We start from the raw sequence: 6,000 nt of genomic DNA, 5'->3' as shown, positions 1-6,000 counted from the left end.
GTGTGTGTGTGTGTGTGTGTGTGTGTGTGTGTGTGTGTGTGTGTGTGTGTGTGTGTGATGTTGGTTTTGTATCATTCTAGTTCCTAATGAAAATGTGGTGCAGTACTGTCTTACACAAGTCTAAGTATATTACATAAACAAACTTGTAATCTCATCAAAAAATGTCTAACTTGATAAGATCTATTTTTCATAAATATATGTTGAGTGGCATTAATTACACTACTCTTCCTTAATTCTTTATTAATCAAAGTCTCATATCAGCCATTCAATTATTTTGCCTGGCATCAATTTCAGGCTGACAGGCCTAGAATTATCTGGGTCAAGCTGTTTATCCTCTTAAAATATTTTCATATTAGCTCTCTTCCAGTCCTCTGGAACTTCTTCAGTGTTCCAATACTTATTCAAAATCAACACTAATGGTCCTGAGTGCTCTTTGGCCATCACATTTAAAACTCTTGGGTGCAAGTTATCCGAACCTCCTGACTTAAGAATATCTACCTTCAGAAGTTGCTGTTTAACGTTTTCCTGGGTTACTGTTGGAATGGAAAGTATTTTATCTCATGATATCCTCTCCCTTTTTCCCAAATAAAGAACAAATGTATTTATTGAACACTTCTGCCTTTTCTGCATTATTGACAGTTATACCATTTCTTTCTAGTAATGGATCAATCTCATTGTTAGGACTCATTTTGTTCCGTATATACTATTTTAAAATCTCCTTACTGGCCTTAATTCTGCTGTCCATAGATTTCTCCTTGTGTGCTTTTGCTATCTTTATCAATTTTTGTACAGTTGTTAGTTTCCAATTTATATTTGTAAGTATCAACTTCCCCTTTTTCCCACTTTCCATTTGCTATCCTTGATTTATTATTTTATAGCTGCTTTCACTTCCCCTCTCTGCAAGGCAGTTTTTTTTGAACCAGTGTAGCTGTCTTTCTCAATTGTGGAATTGTGACTTTTGAACATATAGTAAAAGGTTCTTAAGCATTTCCAAATTGCTCACTTTGTCATGTTAAAATTCTCTTCCCCCAGCTTTGGCTCAAAGCTCAGCTGTGTGAAACTGACCCTCTTTAAAAAAGAACAGGAGTACTTGTGGCACCTTAGAGACTAACAAATTTATCATCCGAAGAAGTGGGCTGTAGTCCACGAAAGCTTATGCTCTAATAAATTTGTTAGTCTCTAAGGTGCCACAAGTACTCCTGTTCTTCTTTTTGCGGATACAGACTAACACGGCTGTTACTCTGAAACTTGACCCTCTTTAAAAGCACTATATATATTACTAGTTTGGACTTGATTACATTTGTTGTATGCATACAAAATAATAATCATGGCCACTTGTACTAAAGCAACCACAAAATTTTAGTTCTGTATACAATTTCTTTTGAGATCCACATCAAATTCTCCCAGGTTAACACTTTTTGAGTTAGAAAATTGTCATCTCTATCTTTAGAAATTCCAAGCACATTTTAGTATTGCAGCATAACACCTCCAACATGTATTACTCAGACTGATAACGTAGCTTTTTTCCCTACATGTTATAGATAGTTGCCTAAGGAGCTGGTCATCCTATCTGCTAGTGTCATTTAATGGTCTGTAACAGACACCAACTTTTACTCCATCTTTTGCTTTATCTGTTAGAATATTGACCTAGAAGCATTCAAGATCATGTTACTGTTATTTGTCAGAAGCTCAGAAGCAGGTTGTCATTTTTGACATATAGTGTTAGTTCCCCTTCCTTTTTGCCTACCCAATCCTTCCTAAATAGGTTGTAACCATTTATTAGATTTTTTTTTTAACATTCCAGTCATACAAACCTTTTCTCCAGGTTTCAGTAAAACCAACTAGTTTGAATTTTTGCTCACATGTAGAACAGGAAAAATATTTGACATCTTGAAAAGTTTTGTGAGATGTGAAGATTGTTTCTGTCCAGCTCTTCTCCTGGGTAATTTAGCCAGTCCGACCCAGAGAAACTTTGTTGTTCTTCTACTGAGATGGAGCATTCCAAACTGTACAGCTCCCTCTCCAGAGACAGTGGACCACTTTTTCACAAAACCACCTACCTTACACTAGCAGTTCACATCCAGAATTTTCTGCCTTCTGTCCTTGCTTGCAGGGCAGGAACAATCTCTAACAAAAGATCACTTGGACATATTTCTCCCTCATCCTGCTGAGTTCCCTGAAATTGTCTGTAAGTTGTGAGATGTCATATGATGTAGTGTCATTAGTATGTACCTCACCAGTGTATCCTTGGCTATCCAGTCCTACAGTTACATCTTGTACCTTCATTTCAGAAAGACAGAATGCAGATCTATCGTCCATCTGTCCCTTGCAGAAAGTTCTTTCTGTTCTTCTTAGTATAGAATCTGTGGCAGTGATTGTCCTCCTTAGATTGCTGGAGATCCTTTTGTGGGCACACTTGATTGTCTTGTAGGTTGGGCTGAGCAGCCATCCACAGGTATGTCCCATACAGTTCTCCATTCCATTTGACCAGCTGGCTCTTCAGAGATTTGTCTGCAGTTTCCATGCTGAGGACCTGGTATCTATTGGAAACTTCTAGCTGTGTGAATTCTTCCTAATCCTCTACTCTCTGGGTCATAACCAGCCCATGCTCATCTGCTTCTCTTCATGTAGAATGCCACCTCAACCTCTTGCTTCTGAACAAACAATCCTTGTCTGGTTTCCATTCACTCTGTTTCCTTTGTCTCTAGTTCCTTTATTTCTTGAATTGGGGTTGGAAATTCTTCCCAAATCTGGTTGTTCAAAAACTCTTCAGCCTCTCTGATGTTCGGTAGTATAAGTACTTGTCCTTCCAAATCACAAATCTTTTCTTCCAGCACAATTACTGACTTGAACTTCAGAAAGAAGAAGTCTCAGGCAGGAAAGAAAACATGGCACATTGGGTGCAGGTCATAATTGCTATTCCATTGCTGGCCATCGGGGTATCGACTATAGATCTGAGAACCTCAGACCCTCTCTTCTTTTCCCTCCCTCTGAAACTCTCCTGGTGGTTGCTCTTGTTGGTGGGTCCAAGGCCTTGGTCCTTCAGATAACAGATTCATGAGTGGTAGCTTCAGTCTCTGACTGTTCAGGTTGATTTCTAGTAGGGGGTGTCAAAAAAGAGCAGCAGGATTCTACCGAGGGCACCTGAAAATCATTGAAGAACACAGAAGCTGTAGCACATCACTTAGTGGCACTCCCCAGTGACCTTGTCATAAGATGTATATGAGTAACCTCCCAACAGCTGAGCAGGGTTATAGTGCAGCAGTAGTGCCACTTAAAACTGTGTGGCTTCGAGCCATCAACACCAGTTAGAGGAATTTGCCTTGGTACTTAATGTTCTAAATTAAATCAACAGGGCAGGGTCTGTAACTCACAGTGGAATTTGTCTCATTAATGTTAATTTTTTGTATTGCCACAGCGCCCCAAAGCCCAAGCAAGGAGTGGGGGTCCCATGTCCAAACACATTGTTCACATATTATCTCTTCACCAAAGCTATCTGTGCTTAAACAAGGGCTTTCTTCCACACAGCCCTCCTATTTGAAGTGGCAGCTGTACTTAGAGCATTGTCCTGTGAGGTGTTTATAATCCCCATTTCCCCTTGGCTTAAGCGAAGTTCAGTGATGCAGAGCCCCCCTCATTTCATGTCAGGAAAGGAACAATCATGTATTGTTATAAGATATGCAAGGCTATTTCTTGCCTTATTCACAGGAAAGACTGTCGCTTTCTGAATGATCATCATTACTATTCTCGGCACCACCCTGAAGTATTCCCTGGAAGTCTCCCCTCCAGCTACTGGCAAAGTAGGACCCTACTTAGCTTGTGAGATCACACAAGTGGTATGCATAACACTGAAATAAACACAAGGGGACCTGATTCACCACTACCTTAACCTAAAAAGAAGAACAGGAGTACTTGTGGCACCTTAGAGACTAACAGATTTATTAGAGCATAAGCTTTCGTGGACTACAGCCCACTTCTGTAGTCCATGAAAGCTTATGCTCTAATAAATCGGTTAGTCTCTAAGGTGCCACAAGTACTCCTGTTCTTCTTTTTGTGGATACAGACTAACACGGCTGCTACTCTGAAACCTACCTTAACCTAGTTTTACACGTGTGTAATTCCATTGAGTCAGTTTGCCAAATCCAATAAACCCTGGTAATCAATCAAAACCTTCATTGTTATTTTTTCTTTAAAAATGAAGACATTAAGTGGAAACACCACATTAATGCGACACTATGGTTAAAGTTTTAAATGCACAAATAGTTCAGGTAGTTCAAGGTTAATGTTCTCCCAAGAACTACTTTTGGCTACATTCACCTATATATTAAGGCATAAAAGTTATCACATACAGCAATAGAAAGTACTTTACTAGGTACATGCAGAGGAGTAGAAATATTGTTACCATGGCTTCCATAATTCTGAATTTCCTGATTTTCGTGCATATAAAATCTTGACAACGTAGATTAAAAGAGAAAAAACTTTTAATATACAGTATATATGAGAGAATTTTATTTTATTTTTTAATCTGCACTTTATCAAGCTCAGTAAATTAATATGTGCTCACATTTTCCCTAGCTATAACCACGAAATTGAATATGGTTCTTTAAATCAGTCTTGGCTCAGATTTGTTTTACATGATTATTTCATGAAACAGCTTTTTTTAGTAATTGCTTTTCCCTTAAACATCTACGCCAAGGAAAAACTGGATTGTCAAAAACTAACTGATTTAACAATTTCTTAGTCTCCTACATTACTTCACATATCTCTCAAATCCCCAATGTTCAAAAAATAGATGTTTTGAAGCAGCCTCTTTGAATCACTCAACTTTACATTAGTGTGCTCAGTAACTACTTCTCTAGATAAATGAATCTAAAGGAAAATGCTCCAATGCTAATAAAATATCTGCCGGTAGCTTATTAGCCACAGCAATTTTTGCTTTCTGTACATGTCTAATAAAGTAGAAAATAAATGCTTTCATGAATGACAGCTAAAGGTCCATTTCACAGCTCTGTGATACACCGATGGAAGCTCACTTAGGAAGAGTATCTTTTCTTCTCCACCCTATGGGTCATTTAACACCATGAATGTGCATTTTATATTATTTAAGAGACCCAGGCACAAAACTACCATGGACATCAACAGGAGTTCTGTATGCCACCGGCCAAATGACTTTAACAATTACTAGTGTGCTGCTAAGGGAGTGATTAACCCCAAACAGGCTAGTGTGTGTCTGTATAACTAGAGTGTGTTATTAGAATTTCCTGAGGAGTCACGTGAATGAGACCACTCACAAGAATTAGGACTACTTTGCAGGAACAGGAATGAGCCAAGATTGGGCTCAAGTGAGTTTAAGTTTATTAGAAGCATAATTTATTAGAGCATAAGCTTTCGTGGGCTACAGCCCACTTCATCAGATGCATAAAATGGAACATATAGTAAGAAAATATGTATACACATACAGAGAACATGAAAAGGTGGAAGTTGCCATACCAACTCTAAGAGGCTAATTAATTAAGATGAGCTATTATCAGCAGGAGAAAAGAATAACAACAATGCTTAAAACGATGTTTAAAACTAAACAGCAATATGATCTGTCAAAATGATAAAAAAGTAAAAAAGGAATTCTGCCAGGCCTGAGTATATCCTGGCCTTGTAAAGACAGCTCCATCCCTAAAGAACTTACAGGCTAAATAGACAAGACAGACTGCCCCCATTTCACAGATAGAAGAACTGAGGCACAGATCCTCAAAGCTATTAAGTTCCTAAAACTGCCATCAAATGACATTTCTACTGCTCTGATCCTTCAGTGAACACTGTAAAAATGCAGAGGTCCACCAATGCAGAGCTCATTTTAGGATCAGGGCCAAAATGAAGTAGCCCGCTGTCATAGATGATGGGCCAACTGTAACTCTGACCCATCTTTATATCTCTGAAAGTACCCCCTCTAGGTCCCAGGCCTGTAGCTGTCACCTGGCTCCAGGCAGTATCATATAATTCACC

The sequence above is a fragment of the Malaclemys terrapin genome, chromosome 7 (genome assembly GCF_027887155.1).
Source record: "Malaclemys terrapin pileata isolate rMalTer1 chromosome 7, rMalTer1.hap1, whole genome shotgun sequence".
NCBI lineage: Eukaryota > Metazoa > Chordata > Testudines > Emydidae > Malaclemys > Malaclemys terrapin.
This window is presented reverse-complemented; position numbering follows the sequence as displayed.